Source organism: Sus scrofa, chromosome 1, assembly GCF_054392235.1.
Source record: "Sus scrofa isolate SSC_HxYL_T2T_F1_AM1 chromosome 1, Sscrofa_HxYL_maternal_Yorkshire_Landrace_v2.0, whole genome shotgun sequence".
In the NCBI taxonomy this organism is placed as follows: domain Eukaryota; kingdom Metazoa; phylum Chordata; class Mammalia; order Artiodactyla; family Suidae; genus Sus; species Sus scrofa.
Window position 1 is genome coordinate 201,702,026 of NC_139383.1, and position 20,126 is coordinate 201,722,151.

General features: G+C 38.7%; 1 protein-coding gene across 16 annotated transcripts in view; it reads left to right on the forward strand.

Moving 5' to 3' along the window:
* SYT16 (synaptotagmin 16) overlaps nucleotides 1-20,126 on the forward strand; it is a 295,384-nt gene that overhangs the window by 149,233 nt on the left and 126,025 nt on the right. For 4 of the 16 annotated variants that reach the window (XM_084983000.1, XM_084982989.1, XM_084983002.1 and 1 more), the window contains one exon: nucleotides 18,079-18,165. The exons of the other annotated variants lie outside the window; for them this stretch is intronic. The gene's annotated coding sequence lies outside the window, so the exon portion shown is untranslated. The remainder of the gene's footprint in view (nucleotides 1-18,078; nucleotides 18,166-20,126) is intronic. 16 annotated transcript variants of the gene reach the window in all.

The following is a 20,126-nucleotide window of genomic DNA, read 5'->3' on the forward strand; positions in this document are numbered from 1 at the left end:
TCCACCTTGGGAACCACAAATCTGTTCTCTTTGTCTGTGAATCTGTTTCTGTTTCATAGATGGGTTCATTTATGCCATATTTTAGATTCTATATGTAAGTGATATCATATGATATTTCTCTTTCTCTTTCTTTTTTTTTGGGGGGGCCACACCTGAGGAATATGTAAGTTCCCAGGCTAGGGGTTGAATCAGAGATGTAGCTGCCAGCCTATGCTACAGCTAAAGCAGCACAGGATCCAAGCTGCATCTTTGACCTACATACACCACAGCTCATGGCAACACCGGATCCTTAACCCACTGAGCAAGGCTAGGAATCGAACCTGCGTCCTCATGGATGCTAGTCAGATTTGTTAACCACCGAGCCATGATGGGAACTCCATGTCTTTCTCTTTCTGACTTAGTGTGATAATCTCTCAGTACATCCATGTTGCTGCAAATGGCAGTATTTCATTCTTTTCTATGGCTGAGTAGTATTGCTTTGCATGTATGTATTGCATCTTCTTTATCCATTTGTCTGTTGATAGACATTCCATGCCTTGGCTATTGTGAATAGTGCTGCTATGAACATACAGGTGCATGTATCTTTCAATTATAGTTTTCTCTAGATATGTGCCCAGAAGTGGTATTGTTGGACCATAGAGAAACTCTATCTTTAGCTTTTCGAAGAACCTCCATACTGTTTTCCATAGTGGCTGCCCCAATTTACATTCCCACCAGCAGTGTAGGAGGGTTCCCTTTTCTCCACACCCTCTCCAGCATTTGTTATTTGTTGACTTGTTAAGAATGGTCATCCTGACCAGTGTGAGTTGGTACCTCTTTGAAGTTTTGGATTGATTTGCGTTTCTCTAATAATTAGTGATGCTGAGCATCTTTTCATGCAAAATCTACCTTTTTAAGTGTTAAGCTCATCCACAAAAAAGCACCCTCACTCTCACAGAAATATTCAGAGAAATGTTTAATCAAATACTTGGGCCAAGCTGACACATAAAACTAACCATCATGGGAGCTTACTTAACATCTGTGTTTGTGTTCTTGTTTCCTTCAGTGTATTACAGTAGGGAGGCTGGGAAGAGATCTTCATTAATCAAAAAAAAGAAAAAACACTTTTTATCATGGAAATTTTCAAACATACGGGAAAGTATAGAGAGGAAAGCATAATGAGCCTCATGTACCCATCACCCATCTTCAACAATTATTAACAAAGACAATTCATTTCTAAATTATACCCTATTGTCTCCATTTCCATGTTTTCCTTGCTCAAAAGGGAGTAGATCTGTCCCTTTAAAATTTCCACTCTTTATTGTTTGTTTTCTTGCAACCTAGATGATGGGTTATTGTCCCCAATCAATAATTTGACCCAGCAAATGAACATGCTACACAGCGAGCCAGTTGCTGGAGAGCCAAGACATTAGATTGAAGGTCGGGAAGATACAAAAGGTCCTTCTATAGATCTGGGTACATTTTCAGTCAGAATATGAGCAGCTCTGTTTTCTGAGCTATTTACATAAGGGTACATAGTGAGTTACCTTAGAAACAGATTCTTCTTGTGGCATTTTAGATTCCTCTGTGATGCCAGGATATTAATAAAAACAAATCTGAAGCTCTCTGTAAGTACAAATTGCTGCGGAAATGTTTAACACCTAAGTTTGAGAACTCCCAAAACACACATCACTATTTCAAAAACTGCAGAGAATTCCCTTTATGATTTTTTCACCTTGCCAATGACTCTCTAACATATGGGTGTGTGTATATATAGGTACATATATATATAACATATATAGTCCCAAATCAACTTTTGGCTGACACTCTGAGCCTTTTTGTATCTGGAATAGCCAGAGCATGGAATCGTATGACTGAGTTCTGGGTAGACCTCAGTAAACCTTGGGATCTATGGGGAGGTACCCAATAAATGTTGATTTCTTGGTGGATTGAAATTCTTTCTTCACTCCTTCATCAGGGGTTCCCAGGATGACCTGAGGAGGCCTTCAACATACATCCTTTTGCTGGAGCTGGTGAAATGATCTCATCAACTTTATGGGTAGCTTTGAGGGGACTGTGTCATTTTTCACTTACAGATGAAGAAATTGCTCCTAAGTTTAAAGCTTGTACATTGGTCTGCACATGCTAAAGAATGGGATTGTCCTCAAGTTCTCTGTGCCATACCTTCCAAAGATACATGGTATCTAGAGGATACATAGGGAGTACCAGTTACATTTATCAGAGGTGATGGGTTTTTGTGTTTCTCTTATCAGTAAGGCTCATTATGCTTTAAAAAGATGCATTCCTTAAATTTAAAAAGAAATGAGCTGATGAGTGGACAGCAAGGAAAAAGCATTACTGTAGAATAGTAGTACAGGTTACAGTTTCTGTTTGTTTGGTTTTTTTTGGGGGGGGTGGAGGGTGCTGCACCCACGGCATATAGAGGTTCCCAGGCTAGGGGTCGAATTGGAGCTACAACTGCTGGCCTGTGCCATAGCCATGCAGGATTGGAGCTGTGTCTGTGATCTACACCACAGCTCATGGCAACTCCAGATCCTTAACACACTGAATGAGGCCAGGGATCAAACCCACAACTTCACGATTCCTAGTTGGATTCGTTTCTGCTGCACTACGATGGGTACTCCCAGGTTACTGTTTCTACGTTAAAGGGAGTGTTTATAAGTTTATGCTTAACTAGCTATTTGAGTAATCAATTCTAAACTAGTTATTGGAGGAAGAGGTTTTTAAAATCTTTTTATTTTTCTTAGTGTAACATATTAAGGTAAAAGAAAGGGCATGTCTCTGGTTCTACTTTTCCATTAAAATATCTACATTTCTCTAAAATTCATGTAAAGGAGCAAATGTCCTATTCACAATCATAGTAATTGCAAGCTTAGAGCATCATGTTTAATGATTGAGGTTTAATGACAGAGTGACAAGTACTATTTGGAGTGTGTAAATTTAGGAATTCCAAAAACATTTTGAATCTTATTTTCTTAGTTTCTATACTTTAGATCCTCCAAAGAGTTCTTAATTCTTAGGAACAATTATTGTCAGTTTTATAGAATGAAATTGTGATCTGTTTAAGAATTGCTTTTCTTTTTTGTTTTTTCCTAGTGAGCATTAATGACAGAGTGGTTATTTATAGTTGTCATTCCACAAAAGTGTGGGTCACTTGATGAGAGAGGGGATGAGGGGGGAAAACCTTACCTTCAGGGCACTAACTCTTTGACTGTTTCTTTTTAAATTGTCTTGAAGCAAAATACAAATCATTTCAAGGCACATTGTGGAAAGTATGATGAAGCTCTCAATATCTTACCTGGACTCTTAAGCAGAAAGCTTTTTGTTGTTGCTAAGTGGGTCTTTTTTTTTTTTTTTTTTTTTTTTCCTTTTTAGGGCCGTGCCTGTGGCATATGGAAGTTCCCAGGCTAGGGGGGCAAATCGGAGCTGCAGCTGCTGGCCTACACCACAGCGAGGGCAACTTGGGATCTGAGCTGCATCTGCGACCTACACCACAGCTCACAGCAACACCGGATCCTTAACCCACTGAGCAAGGCTAGGGATTGAACCCGCATCCTCATGGATACTAGTTGGGTTCGTAACCCACTGAGCAACAACAGGAACTCCCATAAGTGGGTCTTTGGTTCTCCCAAATTCCATCACCCTTTTCGGTCTCTAAGCAAGTAATACTTCTTAAAGATATACTTTGTAGCTCATTATTCTATGTTGGAAAGATGTCAGAGTCCTTTTAAAGTTTTGTTTTTCACAGGGGTAGGTGTTATGGTCAAAGACTTAAATGGTGTAAGAACATTTTAGGGCAAGAGTTCCATTTAGCGTTTACCACCCCCCCAATCTGAAACTAACCCAAAATGTGTATTTCAGAGTTCCTGTTGTGATGCAGTGGATTAAGAATCCAACTGGGGTGACTGGGGTCACTGCAAAGGTACAAGTTCGATCCCTGGACCGTTGCCGTGGGTTAAAGGATCTGGTGCTGCCATAGCTGCAGCATAGGTTGCAGCTGTGGCCCAGATTCAATCCTTTGCCCAGGAACTTCATATGTCATGGGTGTGGCCTTAAAAAGAAAATGTGTATTTCATGTGGGACTCTGTTTAGAAATGTAGTGAAATGTCATTTTCCACATTAGTTGGAGGATTTTCCTTTCCATTAGCTGTTCTATTGCAGAACTTGTATTTATACCAGCATGCATTTTGGAATGAAATATTACTATTTTGCTACTGGAAAGTAGGATCCCATTCATTACAAGTGACAGTAGTAAATCCTAGTTGAACTGAACCGTGCTAACAGAAGACTGCAGAGGTATTTGTTATTTCTCAGCAAGCAGGCTTTCATTATCTTTCAGTGAGAAATTGGAAGGATTAAAAAAGAAAGAGAAGAAAAAAGTAAAAGACAGGCATTACTGGCTTAAAGTAGAAATACAGCGAGCTTTTTGGTTTAACTGAATAGATACAATCTGTATAACTATATATAATGCTATAAAATAGGTCACATATGTATGTAGAATTAGTTAAGGAATCACGCATTCACTATCATGCTTACAAAACAGTGCTTCTATTTCTTATGTGAAATTCCCTGCCAGTGGAAAGGGGAATGTAGAAGGGATGTTTTCAAATGTTCTTTGACTGGGGCCACTTTGGCTGGGCAGACCTGAGAGACATCATATACCCCCCACTTAACCTACTTCGGTTTGCAGCCACAAGGATCCCATTAAGGCTGCTGCTTTTGATGGGATCCCAGGGGGATCTGATGATTAATGTTTGCCAGACACAGAAGTACTGAGATTGTCGTGTTGTTAGCACTGCTATTCTAAGAAGCCAGCCATCAAGGACCACAGGAGACCTTGTTTTGATAACCACTAATGAAGGAGATAAAATGTGTAGCAGTCATCATTTTAGTAATGAACAGTTTTACTACCTGCTTAGTTTGTAGCTTGTGTCAACAAATGAAAACAAAGGAAAAATTATTGAACATTTGTTAGCACTGATCTAGCTTGAGAGTTCTAACTTAAGCGTATTGATGTGTTCTTTCATAGACAGAGGGGGCCAGTATGAATAAGAATGTGAGGCCATGTCCTAGGACCTAGTAGAAACATGTGCAATGGATTTATAATTTGTGCTGGAATGGTTTTCTGACTATAAATGAAAATCTTATTAGATGAAAGATTCTTATTTTCCTCATCACAAACATAGTGGGAACCACATTAAAACTTGTGTAACTATTGGTGGTAGAGTATCTTTCAGAGATAGACTAACCTCACCAATCTGTGCTGTTTATAGACATGACAGTGGGGGATAAGGGGCCCTTTTGATATTCTGAAAAAGAAATGTAGTCTCCAATGAAGAGCTTATGCATCTAAAATTTGGAAATAGGAGTTCCCATCGTGGCACAGTGGTTAACGAATCTGACTAGGAACCATGAGGTTGCAGGTTGGATCCCTGGCCTTGCTCGGCGGGTTAAGGATCCGGCATTGCCATGTGTTGTGGTGTAGGTCTCAGACACGGCTTGGATCTGGCATTGCTGTGGCTGTGGCATAGGCTGGCAGCTACAGCTCCGATTCGACCCCTAGCCTGGGAACCTCCATATGCCCGGGAAGCAGCCCTAGAAAAGGAAAAAGACAAAATAAATAAATAAATAAATAAATAAATAAATAAATAAATAAAATTTGGAAATAGTTTAAAATTTATAAAAACCATTCCTAGATCTTATAGGATTAAGCAAACCTAATTTGTGGAGGCCAACCAAGTTCAGTTTAGTTTAATTCAGTCTATTTCTTGAGTGCCTTCTATATGCTTGTTTCTTTTTCATTAATTTATTCTTTACATTTTATTTTTTGAGTTCCTATTGTGGCTCAGTGGAAACAAATCTGACTAGTATCCATGAAGATGCAGTTCCGATCCTTGGCCTCACTTAGTGGGTTAAGGATCTGAAGTTGCTGTGAGCTGTGGTATTGGTCGCAGATGTGTCTTGGATCTTGCATTGTGGCCAGTGGCTACAGCTCCAATTTGACCCCTAGCCTTGGAACCTCCATGTGTCTTGAGTGCGGCCCTAAAAAAAAACAAAACAAAAAAAAACAAAAAAAAAAACCTTAATTTTATTAGAGTATATTGATTTCGTGTTATGTCCATTTCTGCTGTGCAGCATGGTGACCTAGTCGTACATAGGTATTTGTTATTTCTTAGCAAGCAGGCTTTCATATTTTCCATCATGGTCTATCCCAAGAGATTGGATATAGTTCCTTGTGCTGTACAGTAGGACCACAATGCTTATCCATTCTAAATGTAATACTTTGCATCTACTAACCCCAGTCCATCCCTCTCCCTTCCCCTCCCTTTGACAGTCAGAAGTCTGTTCTCCATCTCCGTGAGTCTGTTTCTGTTCTACACATAGGTTAATTAGCGTCATATTTTAGATTCCACATATAAGTGATATCATGTGGTATTTGTCTTTCTTTTTCTGACTTCACTTAGTATGAGAATCTCTAGTTGCATCCATGTTGCTGCAGATGGCTTGCTTGCTTGCTTTCTTGTTGCTTTTTAGGGCCACACCCATGGCATATGAAAGTTCCCAGGCTAGGGGTTGAATTGGAGCTGCAGCTGCTGGCCTACACCACAGCAACACCAGATCTTTAACCCACTGAGTGAGGCCAGGGACTGAACTTGCATCCTCATGGTTACTAGTCAGATTCAGTTTCTACTCTACCACAACAGGAACTCTCCATGTCATTTTTTTTTTTTTTATGGCAGAGTAATATCCATTGTGTATATGTACCAAATCTTCCGTATCCTTTCATCTGTCAATGGACATTTAGATTCTTGAATTTTGATATCTGCATCCTAATTATGTTTGAAGCAAAATGAATTTCACATGTGTTCGATGCCATCAGTAGTCCAGAGTGCAAAGGATGGTGACTACGGGGAGCTCCCCAAGACCCTGATTTAAAATGTTATCTTCGAGGAATGTCGACAACTGTCCAAGTGCAGTTCTATTATTTTGCGGATGAGGAAATGGGAGTCTAGGGAATCAAACATCTTTCCCAAGATTATAACTAGTTGCAGAAGTGGAACTGGCTGATGGTGCCTCATATCTATTTTAGCGTTATTTCTGCTGTGTCTCATAATCTTTTTCTTTATTGTATGATTCCATTTATATGGAGAACCCAGAAAAGGTAAATTGTAAAGACAGAAGGTAGATTATTGGTTAGCTGGTGCTGGAGGTGGGAATGAGGATTAATTATATATGGTTATAAAAGATCATATTGGGGTGATGAAATGTCCTAACTCTTGTTGGACATGATGCTTGCACAATTTGATAAATTTTCTAAAAAGTAGTGAACTGTTTGTGATTAGAATGGGTATGCTTTAAAAAGGTGAATTTTATGACCTATGAATCATACTTCAATAAAACCTTGCTCTTCAAAGTGTGTCAATGGATCAGCAGTGTGAGCATTATCTGTTACCTGATTAGGAAGGAAAAACCTTAGGCCCTTCTCCTAACCTCTTAATGAAAAAAATGAGAATTGTAATGTAAAGAGTCTCCTGAAATATTTTGATGATGATGGTGATCTTGCTTAGCCCATTTAATTTTAAATTTTACTGTAATAGAAAATACAGAAGTAAGCTTTACCCTAGCTCCTGTCAGAGCTCTAATAAATGTTAAGTTGATGATGTCTGAGTTAGTATAACTTACATTATTACTCTAATGGAGAATACTAGTTATTTTTTTTCTTGAGATGTAAAGGATTTCATATTGTTGTAAAATAGGTACTTTTCATAGATGTGATTTTGGGAAAAGGTATTCAGGTTTTAATTGATAACTTAGCTTTAAAAATACTAAATCAGGAGTTCCCGTCGTGGCGCAGTGGTTAGCGAATCCGACTAGGAACCATGAGGTTGCGGGTTCGATCCCTGGCCTTGCTAGGTGGGTTAAGGATCCGGCGTTGCCGTGAGCTGTGGTGTAGGTTGCAGACACAGCTCGGATCCCGCGTTGCTGTGGCTCTGGCGTAGGCCGGTGGCTACAGCTCCGATTCAACCCCTAGCCTGGGAACCTCCATATGCCGCGGGAGCGGCCCAAGAAATAGCAACAACAACAACAACAACAAAAAAAAAAAGACAAAAGACGAAAAAAAAAAAAAATGCTAAATCATTGTCTTTTCCGGTAAGCGGCCTGAGGTGACCTCTAAAAATGGTTCGCTATTCACTCGACCCAGAAAACCCCACAAAATCATGTAAATCAAGAGGTTCAAATCTTCGTGTTCACTTTAAGAACACTCGTGAAACTGCCCAGGTCATTAAGGGTATGGATATTTGAAAAGCCACCAAGTATCTGAAAGATGTCACTCTACAGAAGCAATGTGTGCCATTCTGTCGTTACAATGGTGGAGTTGGTAGGTGTGCCCAGGCCAAACAGTGGGGCTGGACACAGGGTCGGTGGCCAAAAAAGAGTGCTGAATTTTTATTGCACATGCTTAAAAATGCAGAGAGTAATGCTGAACTTAAGTTCTTAGATGTAGATTCTCTGGTCATTGAGCACATCCAGGTGAACAGAGCCCCTAAGATGCGGCGCAGGACTTACAGAGCTCATGGTCAGATCAGCACTTACATGAGTTCTCCCTGCCACATTGAAATGATCCTTACTGAGAAAGAGCAGATTGTTCCTAAGCCAGAAGACGAGGTTGCACAGAAGAAAAAGATATCCCAGAAGAAACTGAAGAAGCAAAAACTTACGGCCTGGGAATAAATTTCACAAAAATAAATGCAAATAAAAGTAAAAGAGTTTTGATGTCTTAAAAATTAAATCATTAAAAATGGTAAATATAAAACACTGTGCAAATATGCCAAACGCCTTAAGATGTTAGTTGAAAGAAGTAGGATATAATATTGTCTGTGTGTGTGTATGCAAATATTCACAACCATCACCTATGGTAATCACTCAACTAGATGCTGACAACAGGGAAAAAAATTAACATGCTGCCTGATCTCATGGAGCTTCTTGTTTAGTGAGGAAGACAGATGTTAAAAGAAATAATTATATAAGTGATCAATAAGCTGCAATTCTAATAAGTGTTAATAAGAAGTAAGAGGTACTAGAAGAGAATATTTCACAGGAACATAATTGAGTCTGAATTATGGGAGTTGGTTGTCAGGCAAAGCATTGTGAAAAGTGAAGTGTAAGTTGAGTCTTGAAAGGAGATGAATAGATTTTGAGAGACAGAGGAAGGAAGCCTGGAGGGAGGAAAGAGGTCTCAGACAGTGTGCAGACCCTAATGAAGTAAAATGCTGAAAGGAACTGGTGAGATGCTGAAAAATAGACAGCAAATAGAGAGTGGTTAAAGATAAGAAGTCAAACCATGCATGTCCTTCTAAGTCCTCTGGAGGGTTTTGGGGAGTAGGAGAGAGTGCAAGGGGGTTACTTAAGAGGCTATTGAAATGGTTCAAGTGGACAGTAATGGTGACTTGATTTGGGTATTACCTGTGCAGGTGGTAGAAGACAGGTCGATTTAAGAGATGGAAGAATGGGCCATCATTAAAAAGTCTACAAATAATAAATGCTGGAGAAGATGTAGAGGAAAGAGAACCCTCTTAATACTGTTGGTAGGAATATAAATTAGTGCAGCCACTATGGAGAACAGTATGGAGGTTCCTTAAAAAACTAAAAATAGAGTTGCCATATAATCCTGCACTCTAAATCAAAAATATTTGTGTACCCCATTGTTCATAGAAGCACTATTTACAATAGCCAAGACATGGAAGCAACCTAAATGTCCATTGACAGAGGAATGGATAAAGAAGATTATGGACTATTACTCAGACATAAAAAATAATGAAATAATGCCATGGGCAGCAACATGGGTGGACTTAGAGATTATTATATTAAGTAAATCAGGCAAAGATAAATATCATAGAATATGATTTATATGTGGAATCTAAAACTGATACAAATTAACTTATTTACAAAACAGAAATAGACTCACAGACATAGAAAATAAACTTATGGTTGCCAAAGGGGATAGTGAGGGGAGTGAGGAGAGACACATTAGGAGTTTGGGATTAACATATACACACTACTATATATATAATAGGTAAACAACAAAGACCTACTCTATAGCACAGGGAACTCTGCTCAATATCCTATAATAACTTATAATGGAAAAGAATCTGAAGAAATATATATATACACTTTGCTGTACATTTGAAATTAACACATTATAAATTAATTATATTTCAATAAAAAATAAAATGGAGAGTCTCCTAAAACAGAGAGATAGAAAACTGGGTAGGTCTTTATGATGAATTCTAGATAAAAGATAAAGAGTGGCTAAGGATAACTATAGGTTCCTATATAATATGGTTACAAGTCTATATACATTATAAGGAAAAATGGTAGAAGAAATACAAAAAACTAATCAGACATGGATTAAGGTGGAGGGATTACACATTTTTTTTTCTTTTTTAAACCGGTTTTCATAGAGCTGATAATTATTTCTGTAATTAATGAAAAAAATGTGTAACAAATACTAGATGATTGCTGATATTTAGAGTATTGTTAAATTTCTCTCCAGAGGGCTGCAATTACCGTAGTTACATAATTTCCCTCATTTTTGAGCCTAGTGCATTTTCAAGTGATAGAAATGATGTTTCTGTCTCTTCTCTTGGGACAAAAATCAACAACCTGGCAATCTCCTAGTCTAAGAGTAATTCCTGTTAATCGTACCTACATTTTATCTTCCTCAATTTCATTATTTTACCTTCTAATTACATTCCTTTGTAATATGGATATTATTTGAGATTTCAGAATCTCCTTTACTTGGGGCCAGTTGATATGTGCTGAAGGCCTTGGAGCACAGGTGCACTCTTGTTGGGAGTCAATTGTGATCACTTTAGTTAGGATGATGTAAAGTGAGATTCTTCCTCATTTTGGTGGGGTTTATAAAAAGGTAAATATTAATTAAATATAATTCATCCTTACATTCTCAATAAAAATATTATATGTAGGTCTGAAAATTGGTTTCTGTGCAAGAGCAGTGACAATCTCTTAACAAAATTGTATTATTAAATCCATATTCAATAGTCCCTTTGGAAGTGCTGAAGATTTTGTGTTTATATAACCACTGAATATTTATGGCACATATTTAAATCTCTGTCTTGGATATACTAGATGCTCCAAAACATCAATGGGCTTATGAAATTTGGAGAATACTTAGAAGATGCTGTTATTGCACATTGCTGCCATGGCAGAAAATTTGAGCAATTAAAAATCCTTATTGGGTCAAACTAAGTCTTTTTGAGATCATCATGCTTATGTACAAAACTTTTTGTTGCATGGAGTTTGAAAAATGTATTTTAGGAGTTCCCGTCGTGGCGCAGTGGTTAACGAATCTGACTAGGAACCATGAGGTTGCGGGTTCGATCCCTGGCCTTGCTCAGTGGGTTAAGGATCCAGCGTCGCGTGAGCTGTGGTGTAGGTTGCAGACGCGGCTCGGATCCCGCGTTGCTGTTGCTCTGGCGTAGGCCGGTGGCTACAGCTCCGATTTGACCCCTAGCCTGGGAACCTCCATATGCCACGGGAGCGGCCCAAAAAATAGCAACAACAACAACAACAACCAAAAAAAAAGAAAGAAAAATGCATTTTAAAATGTTTTCCTCATGAGTTCCTGTCATGGCTTAGTGGTTAACAAATCCAACTAGGAACCATGAGGTTGCGGGTTCGATCCCTGGCCTTGCTCAGTGGGTTAAGGATCCGGCGTTGCCGTGAGCTGTGGTGTAGGTCGCAGACGCGGCTTGGATCCTGCGTTGCTGTGGCTCTGGCATAGGCTGGCGGCTACAGCTCTGATTAGACCCCTAGCTTGGGAACTTCCATATGCTGTGGGTGTGGCCCTAGAAAAGACAAAAAGACAAAAAAATAAAATAAAATAACCCTAACCCTAGTTTAGTTTTTTTTCTTTCTTATGTTTATTTTGGAAACATGTATTTCTTTTTTTTTTTTTTTTACTTTCTCATACTTATTTTGGAAAATTGCCAAAGGTTTTTTGTTTGTTTTATTTTTAAGAGTTTCATTAGTGAAATAGGCAGCCAAGGTTGTGTGGAAACAGGATGAGAGTAGACTTTGGAGTCAGACAAACCAGATTTGATCCCACATTGACTAATTATTAGGAAAATGTTTTCAGATTCTTTATTTCTACTGTCTTTCACTGTCTTATTGGCATTTTGTGAAGTGTGGAATAATGGTTAAAGCAAGAATTTGGAATCCAACAAGGGAGTTTTGGAATACCAGCTACACTCTTTATTATAGGAATGAGCCTTGGGGCAAGTCACTTACTCTTCCTGAGTCTCACTTTTTTCAACTGCAAGATGGGATGGCTAATATTTTTCATACATTTAAGTTGTTGAAAGTATTGCCTACCGTGAAGTGGCAGATGTTAATTGTAATGATAGTTTCATTTTTCTGACATCTTACCACATCAGAGAAAAGATTTTACAAGAGTTTTATACTTACCCTTTAAAATGTCACAAATTTTAGTTTAGTAATGAATAACTGATATTGAGTTTCTGTTGTGTACTGGGCTCTCTTCTAGGTGCTTTAGAAACATTGTGCCATCTAATTTCCATAGTGAATTGCAAGATGGGGTAGTGCTCCTGGTATTGCAGATTAAGACATTTAGGTGCACCCAGGTAACATGATTTACCTGGTCCTGTGTCATAACTGAGGGACGATCCAACACCGAGCCTTGTTTCCTGTGATTCCAAAACCATTGCTCATTTGTTTTTACACTGACTCATTTTTCTCAGTGTCTACTGCTGAAAAAAAAAATATATATATATACATATGTATTATTTTTTTATACTAGGACCTCATTGTTTATTCATTCCAAATATAATAGTTTGCATCTACTCACCCCAAACTCCCCCTCTATCCCACCCTCCCTGCCCTACACCCCTGGCAACCACAAGTCTGCTCTGTGATCTGTTTCTGTTTGGTAGAGAAAGTATATTTTGATTAGAGGGCAGTTTCACATTTTGCTTTACACTAATTGCCCCCACTGAAGCCCAAAGGTGAAGAGTCCATTTGGATTGCCCATGCCTCTGCAATTGCACGCTGGCTTTTTCCATCCATATTGTTGACATCACGAGTCTTCAATAGTCCGTTTTTATATTTAAGATTCTAGCATTTAGAACACATTTGGGACAAATGCTACAGAAGATATTTCATCTCAGTGGCACATTTTCCTACCCACATAACAAATTTTCTCTTAACAGGAGACACCTGTAGACTCTCTTGAATCATATTGAAGATGGATTGCAGCCTATTTTATAGTTCTTATTTTGACTCCATGCATTATTCATCTTTCTAAGCCTTCTTGTTCGTGCTAGGTAATGCAAAATGCCTTTCTCCTAAAGGCATGATAATTGTCATAAAAATTATAGGCTTAGTTAACCTCATGACCCAGTCTAGGAAACGAGAGATAAATAACCCACATCTAAGAAATGAAAGTTAATTGATGGCTGTGAGAAGGCACTTGAAGTAAGCCCAGTATTCTTGACTTTTACTTATGGTTTCCCTACAGACTTTGGCAGAGAATAAATCTCCTTTAAAAAATGTTAAACATTAATATACTTCAGTAGATGAACGTGTATAAGATTTTGACTTGGGGTTTGGTTACCTGGGGACCATATCATTGGAGACATTTTCTTTTCTCGCAGGATGTATCTGACTCTCTCCAGGAGCTGATCGTCCCTTAAAAACCACACATGCTTACAGGCTTCCACTTGAGCTTTCACCAAAATAACGTGGTTTTTTGTTTTGTTTTGTTTTTTTTTTTAAGGCATAGCTCCTAGAAGCTGGTTTTCTTCTTAGGTCGTAGCTCTCCTCTTCCATCCAAGTGTCTGTCATCAGATGGGAAATGAGGTTGCAAAGATTTAACTAACAGCCTTTGAAAGACCAGGAACATTATTATTCAGGGTATGGCACACTTCTCTGTTCACAGTTACCTTCGATGAGGATGATCAAAATATGTGATCAAGCATATAGCTCAGGAATTTGATAGTTTTTCCCCTTTCATAAGCACAAACCTTTAATGTTTACTATTTAGTCATTTCCTATGTTTATAATTACCTTAATTAAACACTTTTATAATTAAAATGTAATTATAGTTAAAACAAAATTTAAAGAACTAGCCCCTAGGAATTTATCCAATGGCTTTCCTTTTATATTTATCAATTGCTACTAATTCTTTTTTTTTTTTTGGTCCAATATATGGTTTATTTTTAAATGTGAAAGTTCAACGTTACAAAGACAAATGGATTGGATGGGGACATTTGTGAATTCTGAAGCATAGGCATTTCTCCATGTTTGGAGGATGTGATCAGATATTTGTGCAATTCTTGTCATTGTTGAAATTAAAAGAAACACTGAGCCTGAGGAACATTGTACCCAGAATGACATGAAAAATAAAAAAATCAGGGTACAGGGTCCTGAATCCCAAGGAGGTGAAGGAAAGTAAATTTGGCCTTGGTTGGTGTTATCCTCACACGGCCTCTGGATATCTGGTTGAAAAGCCTCTTTCGGATATATCACAACATAAGTTGGATAAATTTACTGATTGAATGGAATAAATAGGGTAGGTAAACTGCAATCAAGAAGACACCTACTGGGAGTTCCTGTCGTGGTTCAGTGGTTAATGAATCAGACTAGGAACCAAGAGGTTGCAGGTTTGATCCCTGGCTTTATTCAGTGGGTTAAGGACCCAGCATTGCCGTGAGCTGTGGTGTGGGTTGAAGACACAGCTCGGATTTCACGTTGCTGTGGCTCTGGCATAGGCTGGAGGCTACTGCTCTGATTCGACCCCTAGCCTGGGAACCTCCATGTGCCTTGGGAGCAGCCCAAGAAATGGTAGAAAGACAGAAAAAAAAAAAAAAAGAAGAAGACACCTACAGAAATATTCTTCCCGCTTCTTTTGTTTGTTTGTATGTGATTTTTTTTCTTTTTAATTAAAGTATAGTTGATTTACAATGTCGTGCCATTTTCTGATGTATAGCAAAATGACCCAGTCATAAATACACACACACACACACACACACACACACACACACACACACACACACACACCCTTTCTTAAATTATCTTCCTTCATGGTTATCCCAAGAGACTAGATATAGTTCCCTGTGCTGTAGAGTAAGACCTCATTGCTTATCTATTCTAAAAGTAATAGTTTGCATCTACTAACCCTAAACTCCCGGTCCATCCAATTCCCTCCCCTGTCTGCCTTTGCAACCACAAGACTGTTCTCTGTCTGTGAGACTGTTTCTGTCTTATAGATAGGTTCATTTGTGCCATATTTTAGATTCCACATACAGGTGACATCATATGGTATGTCTTTCTCTGACTTACTTCACTTAGTATGAGAATCTCTAGTTGCATCCATGTTGCTGCAAGTCACTTTATTTCGTTTTTTTATGGCTAAGTAGTATTCCATTATATATATGTACTACATCTTCTTAATCTGTTCATCTGTCAATAGACTTTTTGGTTGTTTCCATGTCTTGGCTATTGTAAATAGTGCTGCAGTGAACATAGGGGGTTCATGTATCTTTTTGAATTGTAATTTTGTCTGGATATATACTCAGGAGTGGGATTGCTGAATCATATGGTAGTTCTATATTCAGTTTTCTGAGGAACCTTCATACTGTTTTCCATAGTGGATGTACCACTTAACATTCCCACCAACAGTGTAGGAGTGTCCCCTTTTCTCCACACCCTCTCCAGCATTTGTAATATGTAGACTTATTAATGATGGCCATCCTGACTGGTATGAGGTGGTATCTCATTGAAGTTTTGATTTGCATTTTTTCTCTAATAATTATTGATGTTGAGCATTTTTTAATGTACCAAATAGCCATCCATATCTCTTCTTTGGAGAAATGTCCATTTAGGTCTTCTGCCTATTTTTTTATTGGGGTGGTTTGTTTTTTTTTTAATTGTTGAGCAGTATGAGTTGTTTGTATATTTTGCAGATTAAATCCTTGTCATCTGCATCATTTGCAATTTTTTCTGCCATTCCATGATTGCTACTATTTCTTTATTAGATTGCTAGTTTACTGTATTTTGAGACACCCTGCTCATTTTTATGGTAGGAGCTTATGTGTTAAATGCACATGCACACACAGTTTTTGTTTTATTTTATACTTATCATAATAATGACATCTCATAAACTATTTTAACTCAAATAAAGAGCCCTCTCAGCTACCACAGACTTTATACGTATTTTTTCTTCTAATTCAGGAACCTGGGCTGTCTTTTTTTTCTTTTCCTTAAAAAAATTTTATTGGAGTATATTATTAGACTAATGCACCAGAATCAACTTTGTCTTCTAAGAGGTAAGAAAGCCTCCAAAGAACTAGGATACCGGGTTTATAGCTGGTGTTACCCTTGTCGCTCCACCATTTAAGTCAAAATTTATCTAATCAGCAAAGGTATCTCCATGGCAACTTTGCTAGCTTGTAACCCTTTTGACTTCAGATTGCTTTAATAGAAAATGAGAGTTCTCCAGTGTTGCTAACTGCATAATTTTTCAGATCCTAGCTGTAGGTACTAGGATTCTGTGTATTTTGGAATATAATAACTGGACCCCCTTTCATATGCAGACTGAAATTTGTTCTCTTTCCAGTCACTCTGAGGTCATCTGACAGTGATTACTGACAAGGGTAAAGAACCAATCCCCTTCGATAACCTATGTGGGAAAATAATCTGAAAAAGAATGGGTATATGTATGTGTATAACTGAATCATTTTGTTGTAGAGCAGAAATTATCATGATATTGTACATCAACTCTACTTCAATAAAACTTTTTAAAAATGGGGAAAAAAGAGTAAAGAAATCAATTGACCATTTTTTTTTGAAGTACTAATCCTGAAAATGTGACTTACTGCTGAATATATCTAGCCTAAGTATTAAAATGCTTTTTGGCCTACTCTGGTAAATTCATGGATTTTAAAGTGAAAAGGAGAGTTCCTGTTTTGGCTTAGTGGGTTAAGGACCCCGTGTTGTCTCTGTGAGGATGTGGGTTTGATCCTTGGCCTTGCTCAGTGGTTAAGGATCCGGTGTTTCTGCAAGTTGTGGCGAAGGTCGAAGATGTGGCTCAGAACTTGTGTTGCTGTGGCTGTGACGCAGGCCTCAGCTACAGCTCTGATTTGGCCCCTAGCCCAGGAACTTCAATGTGCCTCAGGCATAGCCTTAAAAAAAAAAAAATTAAATAAATAAAGTGGAAAGGAACTATTAGAGTTCATCTAGTGAGTTTACAGATAAAGAAAAATGGAATTAGGGCTCCTTAGCTTTAAAATTTTTCATTAGTAACTTTCATTCATTCATATACTCATTCAACAAATTTTATAAGTGTCCCTACCCTGTGTGTGGGTCCTGGAGCTGAAAGTATAAACACAGTCCCAGTACTCATGGTGTCATAGTCCATTGAAAGAGGGAGATTGGCCAAGAATTACCACACCAAATAGAACCTTATCGTAAAAACACATTCAAAGCACTCGGAGACCACACCTGTAGTTGTAGATGAAGGGTTGACACAGGAGTTTTATTTTAAAGAATAAGTAAGTATTTACCAGGCAGGGGAGGGAGAGAAGGCATCATGTGCAGAGCAAACAGAAGTCAAGAAAGAGCACAGTCACGTTGGCAAATGCTTAGTGTGTTAGTGTGGTGGGTGAACAGGACTTCACAGTGAGGGGGTAGGGAGAATGGCTGAGTCCCCACTGTGGGGGCTGGTAGTGGGGGACAGCTCACACACAGCTGAGCATTCAGTTAGGACAAAAGGTAGGACTCTGTGAGTTGTGAAAATATTGAAATAGTTCCAAGCTGGTTGATAAATGGCCATTGATCTGAAGCCCCGCCCGCTGTCCTGTTGAACCCACCCCCTTAGCGCTACTCACAGCTAGTGATTCAGCAATTAAAGAGTTGATTCCTGGCACAAGGCCTTTATGAACCCCTTTAGCACGAAGGTTAGTTAGTGCTGATTGTTCATTTTTTTGAGCATTTCTTCTCTTGTTTGCTATGGTAAAGTACATCAACTTTATCCTACAGGGTAGGACTTGAAAACCAGATGCCTCTAGGAGTCAGGCTGGTTACACAAAAATGAGTGAAGCAAGTGGATAGAAACAGCAGGGAGAGGTAAGAACTGTAGTGAATTGGAGTATTCAAATTAATTTTAAAAAAGCCTCTGTCAACAAATATCAATTAATGTTTACTGGTGCTCAAATTTTGCAGTAAAAGGAATAGGGAGCCATAATGAGGGTTGATTGTTTTGTTCTTAAACTAGGGAGGTGATGCAAGATTTATTTTTTAAAATATTACCATGGGTGTTCCCTGGTGGCTCAGTGGGTTAAAGATCTGGTTCAATCCCTGGTCTGGGGACTTCTGCATGCCATGGCATGGCCAAAACAAAACAAAACAAAAATGAAAAAGACCATTCTGTGGTAGGATCCTATAAAGTTAATTTCAGAAACCGTAGAGCCGTTAAACTCCTGTATATATTCAGGAGTTTCCTGGTGGCTCAGCAGGTTAAGGACCTGGCATTGTCACTGCTGTGGCTTAGGTTTGATCTCTGGTCTCGGAACTTCTGCATGCCATGGCGTGGCCAAAAAAAACAAAAAACAAAAACTAAAAATACTGCTATGAGGGTCTGATGGACAGAAATTACAGAAGACGTGGAGATACAAGACCAAAAACACGAGCTGTTATTAGTTTCAAGACTGGATAAGAAAATACAGGCGTAGTATCAAAGATTTTGGATTGTATATGGAAACAAATTTTTCTCTATATAGTAGAACAATAAAAAGGATTATTAAGGAACATATGTCATTTCTATCTTAAAAAGTTTCATGTACCTAAGGCACAGTGGTAGAAGCTAAATCCAGTGATTTTTCAAGGAACTTTCTATGTCTGTGATGCCCTGAAGCATATTAAATTAAGCAAAATATTTGTGGAGGAAAAGCAAACAAACACAACTGTGGGTGGTGAAATGGGGTGGAACAAATGCTGAAAGAAAATTTCAGTGTTACTAAGCAGGGGATTTGTGTGGTAACATTAAGATGTTTTCAGCAGTTCTGAGTAGTTTTTATTAATCAATTTAACAAATTTGAGTACATGCTGTATACTAGACAGTGTTCTATGCACAGTTTTTTGTTGGTAAAGTACAGTTGATTTACAAGGTTGTGTTAATTTTAAATAGGACTTGTTAATTCACTTACTGAGAATTTACTATGCGCTTGGCATACTTGTAGGCACTGAGGATAAACTAGAGAACAAAACAATCCCCAGGGAGTTCCCGTTGTGGCTCAGCATTTTATGAACCCAACTAATATCCATGAGGACTCGGGTTCCATCCCTGGACTCTCTCAATGGGTTAAGGATCTGGTGTTGCCATGAGCTGGGGTGTAGATCACAAACACAGCTCAGATCTGGTGTTGCTGTGGCTGTGGTGTAGGCTGGCAGCTGCAGCTCCAATTGGACCTCTAGCCCAGGAACTTCCATATGCCACGGATGCGGCCCCTAAAAAGACAAAAAACAAACAAACAAAACAAAACTAGTCAATCCCTGCCTTCCATGGGCCTTCCTTTCTAGGAGGCGAGAGAGGCAGTAAACCTGGTACAAGATCAGATATGGTGAGAAAACCTAGAGGGGTGGATTGAGCCTGAAACCAACTAGGTATGTAATATCTGAGAAATGGAAGTGTGGGGAAAGGTGGTCACTGTACAAAACATAATGAAAGTGAGTCTTCATAGACCCTAAACTAGCAGAACTTGGGATGGGAGGAATGGAAACGGGGAGGTTGGAAGAGAGAAAGTCACAACCACTAAATGGTGAGTCTAAAATGTTGGACACTTATTGCAGCAAAAGTGGGTTGCTAGGTTTTGATGAGCTCAAGTGACAATTTCTCTGCGATGCCCAAGTGTTGCTCTTTCCTTGGATCAGCATTTCCCAAACATTGGTGGGTGTCAGAATCACAGAGGAACCTGACAAACATGCCAAGGGCCTATTCCTTCAGCCAGCCTGGGCCTCTGTGTTCTTTAGTAGCTCATCAGGTGATTCAGACACAGCAGAGTTTGAGAACCACTGGCTTAGACAACCAG